Below are 12149 nucleotides of genomic sequence, written 5' to 3' on the forward strand. Positions count from 1 at the left end.
CATATTATTATTAGTAATAATAGATAGAAAACACTCTGAAGTTTCTAAAACTGTTTGAATGATGTCTGTGAGTATAACATAACTCATATGGAAGGCAAAAACCTGAGAAGAAATCCAAACAGGAAGTGGGAAATCTGAGGTTGGTCGATTTTCAACCCAGTCCCTATTGAATACACAGTGGGATATGGATATGTTTACACTTCCTACGGCTTCCACTAGATGTCAACAGTCTGTAGAACCTTGTCTGATGCCTTTACTGTGAAGTGGGGCCGAAGGAGACAGGAATGAGTCAGGTCTGCCATGACCTGACTATGCTCTGACCATGAGCGTTCACATGAGAGGGAATTCCATCGCACATCTTGAAGTCAATGGAATTCTCCGGTTGGAACGTTATTGAAGATTTATGTTAAAAACATTCTAAAGATTGATTCAATACATCGTTTGACATGTTTCTACTGACTGTTACGGAACTTTTTGACATTTCGTCTGCTTTTAGTGAACGCGCTTCCTGACTTTGGATTTGTTTACCAAACACGCTAACAAAAATAGCTATTTGGACATAAATGATGGACATTACCGAACAAAACAAAAATTTATTGTGGGAGTACATTCCGACGAAGATCAGCAAAGGTAAGTGAAGATTTATAATACTATTTATGAGTTTTGTTGACTGCACAATTTGTCAGGTAACTGTATGGCTTCTTTTGTGGCTGAATGCTGTTCTCAGATTATTGAATATTGTGCTTTTGACGTAAAGCTTTTTGAAATCTGACACAGCGGTTGCATTAAGAACAAGTGTATCTTTAATTATATGTAAAACATGTATCTTTCATCAAAGTTTATGATGAGTATTTATGTTATTTGACGTGGCTCTGCAATTTCTCAGGATATTTTGGAGGCATTTCTGAACATGGCGCCAATGTAAACTGAGGTTTTTGGATATGAATATGAACCTTATCGAACAAAACATATATGTATTGTGTAACATGAAGTCCTATGAGTGTCATCTGATGAAGATCATCAAAGGTTAGTGATTCATTTTATCTCTATTTCTGCTTTTTGTGACTCCTGTCTTTGGCTGGAAAAATGGCTGTGTTTTTCTGTGATTTTGCGGTGACCTAACATAATCGTTTGTGGTGCTTTCGCTGTAAAGCCTATTTGAAATCGGACACTTTGGTGGGATTAACAACAAGATTACCTTTAAAATGGTATAAGATACATGTATGTTTGAGGAATGTTAATTATGAGATTTCTGTTGTTTGAATTTGGCGCCCTGCACTTTCACTGGCTGTTGTCATATCATCCCGTTAACGGGATTGCAGCCATAATTAACCAAAATGTCCCTTACACATAGCTGATATGGCTGACGTGCTTAAACAAATGTGGTTTCTACTGACAATTGAGATGTACAAACTATGGCGTAAGGGAATGATGAGCGAATAAGAAGCAATCCGTAATTTCGATTAAGATGTTACTGAGTGAGCTAAAACGGACGTAGTCAATATAACTATTGGTTCAGCACCCTTGAAATATACAGCGACCGGAATTCAGAACATGGGCCGTTTTTACAGTATTCTCCCTGTACAACAAGTCAGAATTGTAGGATAAATAAAGAGGGCATATAAGCAGACAATGAAAGCTCTTACAATATTCAATGATTACATTTCTCTAAAACAGGCTATAGGCTACATGTGCACCGCCAATTCAGAATAGTAGCCTAAGTTATGAGGGGGAAAGGCACCACGTTATTAGGGTGAGGCACATGGGCTACTAACAGCTTTCTACACAACATACACTTAGTATTACTTTCTTAGCTACAGTATACATATCTCCCTGGCATGTTACATAATTTATGTAGCAGCAAGCAAGACATTTTTGGACTCACCGCTGTGCTGTGCTCACTTTTATTTGGAATTTTTTACCCGTTTTTTGTGATATACAATTGATATGTTAGTCTTGTCCCATCGCTGCAACTCCCCTATGGACTCGGGAGAGGTGAAGGTCAAGAGCCATGCGTCCTCCGAAACACGACCCTGCCAAGCCGTACTGCTTCTTGATACACTGCTCGCTTAACCCAGAAGCCAGCCTCACCAATGTGTCGGATGAAACACCTTGCAGCTGGTGACCGAAGTTAGCTTGCAGGTACCCGGCCCCCCACAAGGAATCGCTGTCCGGCCAAACCTTCCCCTAACCCGGATGACGCCTAAAAGTGTTCTTCAAAGAACCCCCTTTAATGGTTCTTCGAATAATCTTTTGGGGTTAATTTCTTAACCCCCCATCCCCACTATTATCATTAATCAGCATAACAATAACAAGAATAACACAATATTTTAGTTGTCAATGTTTATTATGATTTTAGGGCAAAGCAGAGTTCTACAATCTAAATATGAGGTAAACTCCCAGCAGAGCTCCAAGTTCAATCAGTATATCCTCTGGCGTGTTAATGTGTTGATATCCTTCGTATCCATAGCCAGAATGATTTTACACTGCATGGTGATCGAAAAGGTATCCAGTTATATTCATCAGCGGTGTAGGGAGGGTGAAGTCTGAATACAAAATTATAATTATACAGATGATTAACAAAACGTGCACACAACAGTATTCAAACCTTGGTTTTTGTGGTAAATGTGAATGAAGGAACTGTTCACTTTTGACAACGGTTTTCATACCCATACCTTGTCCATAATGTAGAGATCTCTGGGATCTTCATTGAAGAGGTCAGGGAGGAGGAAGATGGCTGCTGTGACTGAGTCCTAAACTCAGCAAAAACAGAAACGTCCTCTCACTGTCAACTGTGTTTATTTTCAGCAAACTTTACATGTGTAAATATTTGCATGAACATAACAAGATTCAACAACTGAGACATAAACTGAACAAGTTCCACAGACATGTGACTAACAGAAAATTAATAATGTGTCCCTGAACAAAGGGGGGGTCCAAATCAAAAGTAACAGTCAGTAAGTTCCCGGACATTTCTGGGGGGAATGGCCCTAGTCTTCACCCTCCGATCCAACAGGTCCCAGACATGCTCAATGGGATTGAGATCCGGGCTCTTCGCTGGCCATGGCAGAACACTGGCATTTCTGTCTTGCAGGAAATCACGCACAGAATGACCAGTATGGCTGGTGGCATTGTCATGTCAGGATGAGCCTGCAGGAAGGGTTCCACATGAGGGAGGAGGATGTCTTCCCTGTAATGCACAGTGTTGAGATTGCCTGCAATGACAACAAGCTCAGTCCGATGATGCTGTGAGAAGAAATCCAACCTCTACGCTCTGTATTTTCCGCTGGCTGCCCCACCACAGCAGAAGGCACTGAGCTAGGCTCACCTGCATTTTGGATGAATCACCTGCATGAAACACCTGCATTTTGGAGCTGCCTTACTAAAGAAAGCAAAAAAGAGACCATGTTTGTATGCAGCTTTATTAATTCAATAATATGTTTTTGTTAAACAGGTGGGGCTCAAAACAGGTGGGGCTCTCACCTGCCCCGAATGACAGTCGCCACTGCTGTAATCACCTAATGAGTGTGTCATGATAGATGAACAACATTTCTCAATAGGTTCTGACATATCTTGCAATAATATAAACGCTCATGTAAGGTTTTCAAAGTATTGAATATAAATAGTGTGTGTGTGTGTGTGTGTGTGTGTGTGTGTGTGTGTGTGTGTGTGTGTGTGTGTGTGTGTGTGTGTGTGTGTGTGTGTGTGTGTGTGTGTGTGTGTGTGTGTGTGTGTGTGTGTGTGTCCTGATCTGTGTCCATCTGTGTGTGTTTGGCACCAGTAAATCTCTGGAGTCCACCAGCATATCCAGCCTGCAGAGACACAAGGCAGAACAGGCCCTCCTGTTACCTAGCAACCCCACAGGAGAACATGGGGGGGGGGCAGAGGAGATGGGAGACCCCCCAGCCTCAGCTCCAGCCCCAGTCTAGACAGAGACAGCACAGGAGAGTTGAGCAAGCCGGTAGGGACCGCAATCAGGACTATTAAATGGTTTCAACCAGTTGCTGAAGCGATTGATTTTTTGCAGAACAACTTTGTAGATGCAGTATTTGTTTTGGTATTATATACAGTACCAGTCAAAAGTTTGGACACACTTACTCATTCAATGGTTTTTCTTTATTTTAACTATTTTCTACATTGTAGAATAATAGTGAAGAGATCAAAACTATGAAATAACACAAATGGAATCATGTAGTAACCAAAAATGTGTTAAACAAATCAAAATAAAGATTATTCAAAGTACGGTAGCCACCCTTTGCCTTGATTACAGCTTTTAACAACTTTTTAAAAATAAAGAAAAAGCCTGGAATGAGTAGGTGTGTACAAACGTTAGACCGGTACTGTATACTGAACAAAAATATAAACGCAACATGTAAAGTGTTGGTCCCATGTTTCATGAGCTGAAATAAAAGATCCCAGAAATATGCACAAAAAGCTTATTTCTATCAAATTTTGTGCACACGTTTGTTTACATACCTGTTAGTGAGCATTTCTCCTTCGCCAAGATAATCCACCCACCTGACAGGTGTGGCATATCAAGAAGATGATTAAACACCATGATCATTACCCAGGTGTACCTTGTGCTGGGGACAATAAAAGGCCACTCTAAAATGTGTAGTTTTGTGACACAACACAATGCCACACATGTCTCAAGTTTTGAGGGAGGGTGCAACTGGCATGCTGACTGCAGGAACGTCCACCAGAGCTGTTGCCAGAGAATTTTATGTTAATTTCTCTACCATAAGCCGCCTCCAAAGTTGTTTTAGAGAATTTGACAGTACATCCAACCGGCCTCACAAGCGCAGACCACTTGTAACCATGCCAGCCCAAAACCTCCTCATTCGGCTTCTACACCTGCAGGATTGTCTGAGACCAGCCACTCAGACAGCTGATGAAACTGGGTTTGCACAACCAAAGAATTTCTGCACAAACTGTCAGAAACCGTCTCAGGGAAGCTCATCTGCGTGCTCTTCGTCCTCACCAGGGTCTTGACCTGACTGCAGTTCAGCGTCGTAAGCGACTTCAGTGTGCAAATCCTCACCTTTGATGGCCACATGCACGCTGGAAAAGTATGCCCTTCTTGAATGAATCCCGGTATCAACTGTACAGGGCAGATGGCAGACGGCAGAGGCAGATGGAAGAGGGCAGTATGGCGTCATGTGGGTGAGCAGTTTGCTGATATCAACGTTGTGAACAGAGTGCCATAGTGGGGTTATGGTATGGGCAGGCATAAACTATGGACAACGAATACAATTGCATTTTATCGATGGCAATTTGATTGCACAGAGATACCGTGACAAGATCCTATGACCCATTTGTCGTGCCATTCATCCACCGCCATCACCTCATGTTTTAGCATGATAATGCACAGCCCCATATCGCAAGGATTTGTATTCCTCTAAGGTGAAAATGTCCCAGTTCTTGCATGGCCTTCCTACTCACCAGGCATGTCACCCATTGAGCATGTTTGGGATGCTCTGGATCGACGTGTACGACAGCGTGTTCCAGTTCCGGCCAAGATCCAGCAACTTCTCTCAGCCATTGAAGAGGAGTGGGACAACATTCCACAGGCCACAATCAACAGCCTGATCAACTCTATGCGAAGGAGATGTGTCGCGCTACATGAGGCACATGGTGGTTACACCAGATACTGACTGGTTTTCTGATCCACGGCCCTACCTTTTTTTTTAAGGTATCTGTGACTAACAGATGCATATCTGTATTCTCAGTCGTGAAATCCATAGATTAGGGCCTAATTAATTTATTTAATATTGACTGATTTCCTTGTATGAACTGTAACTCAGTAAAATCTTTGAAATTGTTGCATGTTGCGTTTATATTTTTGGTTCAGTGTACTTTAGTGAAATGCTTTGCTAATCTATATTGTGCAGTCACTGTTATAATGCATTATGAAATACGGTACAACTCCTCCACTTTTGTGCCGCAAATACACAGAATTATTGGCGTCCCAATACCCGCCAGACCATCCAGCCGGCCAAAGTCAGTCGAATCTGCCTCACAGAAGAACTTGAGATCCTGCCCCCAACCATACCTGTGGACAGGTGCGTGACCCGATTAGGAAAAACTCTATTCTGTGTTAACACAGACAGCCACATTCTGATCCTTTGCCCAATTATATGCCAAAGATCTGACCTAATTAGTCAAAAGACCAATTAGTGGCAAAAAATCTGAATTGGGCTGTCTGTGTAAACAGCCTAAGTGATGTACATACAGTGCCTTCAGAAAGTATTTACGCCCCTTGACTTTTTCCACATTTTGTTGTTTTACAGCCTGAATTTCAAATGTATTAAATTGAGATTTTGTGTTACTGGCCTAAACACAATACCCCATATTGTCAAAGTGGAATTATGTTTTTAGACATTTGTAGAAATGTATAAAAAATGGAAAGCTGAAACGTCTTGAATCAATAGGTATTCAACCCCTTTGTTATGGCAATTAGTTAGGGTAAATATGTGCTTAACAAGTCACATAATAAGTTGTGTGGACTCACTCTGTGCAATAATAGTGATTAACATTTATTTTTTTATGACTACCTCATCTCTGTACCCCACACATACAATTATCTTTAAGGTGCCTCAGTCGAACAGTGAATTTCAAACACAGATTCCACCACAAAGACCAGGGAGGTTTTCCAATGCTTCGCAAAGAAGGGCACCTATTGGTAGATGGGTATTTATTAGCATGTGTAAGTCCAATTTCATCACAATGCATAATACAATAAATCAAATAATACACGTTTTTCACCCCCCACCCATGTGTTGTATACACATTGTACTGACATGTACAGTACCAAAAAAGGTACAGCAATGCATACAATCAAACAAAACCATCAACATTATTTTACTGATTAATAAACATGTCTCTATTTTTGATTCACTCTTATTGCCATGATTTCATGTGGTCTGCCTTTGATGTTATAGAAAATTGTGTCTAAAGCGAAGTAGCTAGATATGTCATTTATCCAGTGTGTTAAAGTAGGGGGACTATCTGATTTTCAGAATAATGTTATGCATTTATTTTCCGCGAGCAAAGACAGATCAATATATCTTTTCAGATTCTTGTTCCGTGGATCTAATTTACTAGTCCCAAACAGACACAGGCTAGGCATGAAGGATAGAAATCTGTAAACATTCTGAAATTGTGTTGATTACTGATTCCCAAAATATTGAAATAAGATTGCATGTCCAAAACATGATAAAAAGTACCCTTTTGCCTCTTACAGCACCAACAAAGGAAAGATATTTCAGCATTCCTTTTGTGAAGTAGTTCTGCTGTATTGTAAACACTGTGAATGGTTTAAAACGGAGAGAGTTTGTGTCTGAGGTTGTAGGAACATTTCTGTGCTTTCAAACGTATATAAGACCATTCTTCTCTGCTTATTTCAACTTGTACATCTTCCCATTTCAATCTAGTAACATCTGTGTCTACTGGCATATGATCCAACAACAATTTATATGAACAATTAGCAATTTTCCTTTATACCCTTGTTGTGCCAGGATTAAATGTATCATCATTAAAACAGGATGAAAAGCAGGGTTTTCTCCATATGGGAGCAAGGGGGGAGAGAGATGCATTGTAACCCAGTAATTTATTGGTTGTTTTCCATATTTGTATACTATTCAAAATGACTGGGTTATTCATAATCTCTTGCAGGCCAAAATAGGCCAGGTATTTCAACTCATATAGTAAAATGTCAAAGGGTTCTAGCCTTGCCCAATCAAATCAAATCAAATGTATTTATATAGCCCTTCTTACATCAGCTGATATCTCAAAGTGCTGTACAGAAACCCAGCCTAAAACCCCAAACAGCAAGCAATGCAGGTGTAGAAGCATAGTGGCTAGGAAAAACTCCCTAGAAAGGCCAAAACCTAGGAAGAAACGTAGAGAGGAACCAGGCTATGAGGGGTGGCCAGTCCTCTTCTGGCTGTGCCGGGTGGAGATTATAACAGAACATGGCCAAGATGTTCAAATGTTCATAAATGATCAGCAAAGTAAAAAAAAAAAAAAATCACAGTAGTTGTCGAGGGTGCAACAGGTCAGCACCTCAGGAGTAAATGTCAGTTGGCTTTTCATAGCCGATCATTGAGAGTATCTCTACCGCTCCTGCTGTCTCTAGAGAGTTGAAAACAGCAGGTCTGGGACAGGTAGCACGTCCGGTGAACAGGTCAGGGTTCCATAGCCGCAGGCAGAACAGTTGAAACTGGAGCAGCAGCACGGCCAGGTGGACTGGGGACAGCAAGGAGTCATCATGCCAGGTAGTCCTGAGGCATGGTCCTAGGGCTCAGGACCTCCGAGAGAGAGAGAGAGAAAGAAAGAAAGAGAGAATTAGAGAGAGCATGCTAAAATTCACACAGGGCACCGGATAAGACAGGAGAAATACTCCAGATATAACAGACTGACCCTAGCCCCCCGACACATAAACTACCGCAGCATAAATACTGGAGGCTGAGACAGGAGTGGTCAGTGGACACTGTGGCCGCATCCGATGATACCCCCGGACAGGGCCAAACAGGCAGGATATAACCCCACCCACTTTGCCAAAGCACAGCCCCCACACCACTAGAGGGATATCTTCAACCACCAACTTACCATCCTGAGACAAGGCCGAGTATAGCCCACAAAGATCTCCGCCACGGCACAACCCAAGGGGGGTCGCCAACCCAGACAGGAAGACCACATCAGTGACTCAACCCACTCAAGTGTCGCACCCCTCCTAGGGACGGCATGGAAGAGCACCAGTAAGCCAGTGACTCAGCCCCTGTAATAGGGTTAGAGGCAGAGAATCCCAGTGGGGAACCGGCCAGGCAGAGACAGCAGGGGCGGTTCGTTGCTCCAGTGCCTTTCCGTTCACCTTCACACTCCTGGGCCAGACTACACTCAATCATAGGACCTACTGAAGAGATGAGTCTTCAATAAAGACTTAAAGGTTGAGACTGAGTCTGCGTCTCTCACATGGGTAGGCAGACCATTCCATAAAAATGGAGCTCAATAACTTAATAAGGGAGAAAAACATTGCTTAAAACCTCTTTGGGCTGCAGGGGCAGTATTGAGTAGCCTGGATAAAAGGTGCCCATTTCAAACGGCCTCGTACTCAATTCTTGCTCGTACAATATGCATAGTATTATTACTATTGGATAGAAAACACTCTCTAGTTTCTAAAACCGTTTGAATTTTGTCTGTGAGTAAAAGAGAACTCATTTGGCAGCACACTTTCTGACCAGGAAGTGGAAAGTCTGAAATCGATGCTGTGTTCAAGGGCCTGCCTATAAATGGGCATGATACGTATGAATATACTTGCACGTCATACACCTTCCCCTAGATGTCAAGAGGAAGTGAGAGGAGAAATGAGTTGATTATCTTGGTCTGAGATGGAATGCATCCTCTTGGAATGACGTGTCCCCCATTTTCGGTTTTCTGGAAGGCGCGTGGAGGGACCTGTAATTGCCTTCTGAAAAGCTGTCGTTAAAGGCGAATACTATCTCCGGCTTTGATTTTATTTGATACATGTCACAATATCATCGTAAAGTATGTTTTTTCAATATAGTTTTATTAGATTATTGAAATTTTTTCGGGACGTTAGGCGTGTTGCTTTGTCTGCATATGTTCAGGAAGGATAGCTTCGCGCCACTTGGCCAGTGTGCTTGCTAATTCAAGAGGGAAAAACGACGTTCTGATACCAAACAAAGATGGTTCTGGACAAAGGACCCCTTGTACAACATTCTGATGGAAAATCACCAAAGGTAGGACCCATTTTGTGATGCTATTTCATATATCTGTCGAACTGTGTACTAGTAGTTTTGCGCACAGAATTTGGCCACTCTCTCGCTAATACATAAGCCTTATGTCATAATGAAGATATTTTTAGAATTCTAACACTGCGATTGCATTAAGAACTAGTGTATCTATCATTTCCTATACAACATGTATTTTTTTGTAATGTTTATGAATAGCTATTTGGTCAGAATAGGTGAGAGTCTAATAGAAATATCCGCACATTCTGGGAAAAAGATGCTACGTTAGCATAATGGATAACCACTGATTTCAGCTCTAAATATGCACATTTTCGAACAAAACATAAGTGTATGTATAACCTGATGTTATAGGACTGTCATCTGAGGAAGGTTTATGAAGGTTAGTGAAAATTAATATATTTTGCTGGTTTATTCGCTAACGCTAACGTGCCTATTGCTATCGCTAACGTGCCTTGATGAATGAATGCGGTTGTGTGGTAGGCTATTGTAGTAAGCTAATATAATGCTATATTGTGTTTTCGCTGTAAAACACTTAAAAAATCGGAAATATTGGCTGGATTCACAAGATGTTTGTCTTTAATTTGCTGTACACCATCGATTTTTCAGAAATGTTTTATGATGAGTATTTAGGTATTTCACGTTGGTCTCTAATTACTCTGGCTGCTTCGGTGCTATATCTGACGGTAGCTGTGATGGTAGCAGCAATGTAAAACTGATTTATACCTCAAATATGCACATTTTTCGAACAAAACATAGATTTATTGTGTAACATGTTATAGGACTGTCATCTGATGAAGTTGTTTCTTGGTTAGTTTGGTTGGTTCTTGGTTAGTTTGGTTGGTTTCGTGCATGCTACCTGTGCTGTGAAAAATGTCTGTCCTTTTTTGTATTTGGTGGTGAGCTAACATAAATATATGTGGTGTTTTCGCTGTAAAACATTTTAAAAATCAGACATGTTGACTGGATTCACAAGATGTGTATCTTTCATTTGCTGTATTGGACTTGTTAATGTGTGAAAGTTAAATATTTCAAAATAATATTTTTGGAATTTCGCGCTCTGCCTTTTCAGTGGAATGTGGGAGGAGTTCCGCTAGCGGAACGCCGGGCCTGTATTAACTTGGGCAAGTTGGGCTGCCCAATAAGAGTAAAGTTTTAGGTTAGGTAAATTCAGACCACCCGCCTTATATGGAAGATACAGGATCTGCAAACTCATCTTGAGTGATTCGTTGTGAAATTGGAAGATTCTGACACAAATAAAGAAAATAACATTGACATTTTGATTACATGAATTCTGCCCAGAAGAGAAATAGGAAGGAAGTCCATTATTTTCAAGTCATTGGTAACCTTTTCAATTACTGGAATGTTGATCAATTTATACAAATCATGTACAGTAGAGGGTATGAAAAATCCTAAGTACTTAATATTTGTCAAAGGATCATTTCCATTTGAGTTGGTCTTGTTAAGGCTTGGGGTTAAAGATAGATACAGGCATAATGTCTGTCTTGGACCAATTAACTTTATAACCAGATAGTTTACCAAACTCTTCAAGCAATGACAGGAGGACTGGAATTGAGTATGAGGAGTCTTGGAGATAGAGCAAGACATCACCCACATACAATGATATATCATGGTATTCTTTTCCAATTATAAACTGGGTGGATCGAGCCCTGAATGCTGATTGGCTGAACGCCGTGGTATATCAGACAAAACATTTCTTGTTACTGCTCTAACTACGTTGGTAACCAGTTTATAATAGCAATAAGGCACCTCAGGGGTTTGTGGTATATGGCCAATATGCCACGGCTAAGGGCTGCATCCAGGCACGACGCAATCCTTTAGCCGTGGTATATTGGCCATATACCACACCCCCTCGTGCCTTATTGCTTAATTATAATTCCTTTAATTTGGTCATGTGATTTAATCGTGGTGGCAAGGGGTTCTATGACCAAAGCATTCCTGCAGTCAGCATGCCAATTGCACGCTCCCTCAAAACTTTTGTCCCCAGCACAAGGTGCACTTGTGTAATGATCATGCTGTTTAATCAGCTTCTTGACATGCCACACCTGTCAGGTGGATAGATTATCTTGGCAAAGGTGAAATGCTCACTAAAAGGGATGTAAACAAACGTGTGCACAAAAACATTTAGAGAAATAAGCTTTTAGTACGTATGGAACATTTCAGGGATCCTTTATTTCAGCTAATGAAACATGGGACCAACACTTTACATGTTGCCTTTGATGGGGGTCACCTTGGGGTCATGTTAGGGGCTGCACCAAATGATTGATGTATTATAATAATTGATTATGCTTATGTTGTATTAATAGAAGGGGAAGGTCTATAAGACCCTCCCCCACTACATTTATAGGGTCCTGGACC

This window comes from Salvelinus alpinus, chromosome 20, assembly GCF_045679555.1.
Source record: "Salvelinus alpinus chromosome 20, SLU_Salpinus.1, whole genome shotgun sequence".
In the NCBI taxonomy this organism is placed as follows: Eukaryota; Metazoa; Chordata; class Actinopteri; order Salmoniformes; family Salmonidae; genus Salvelinus; species Salvelinus alpinus.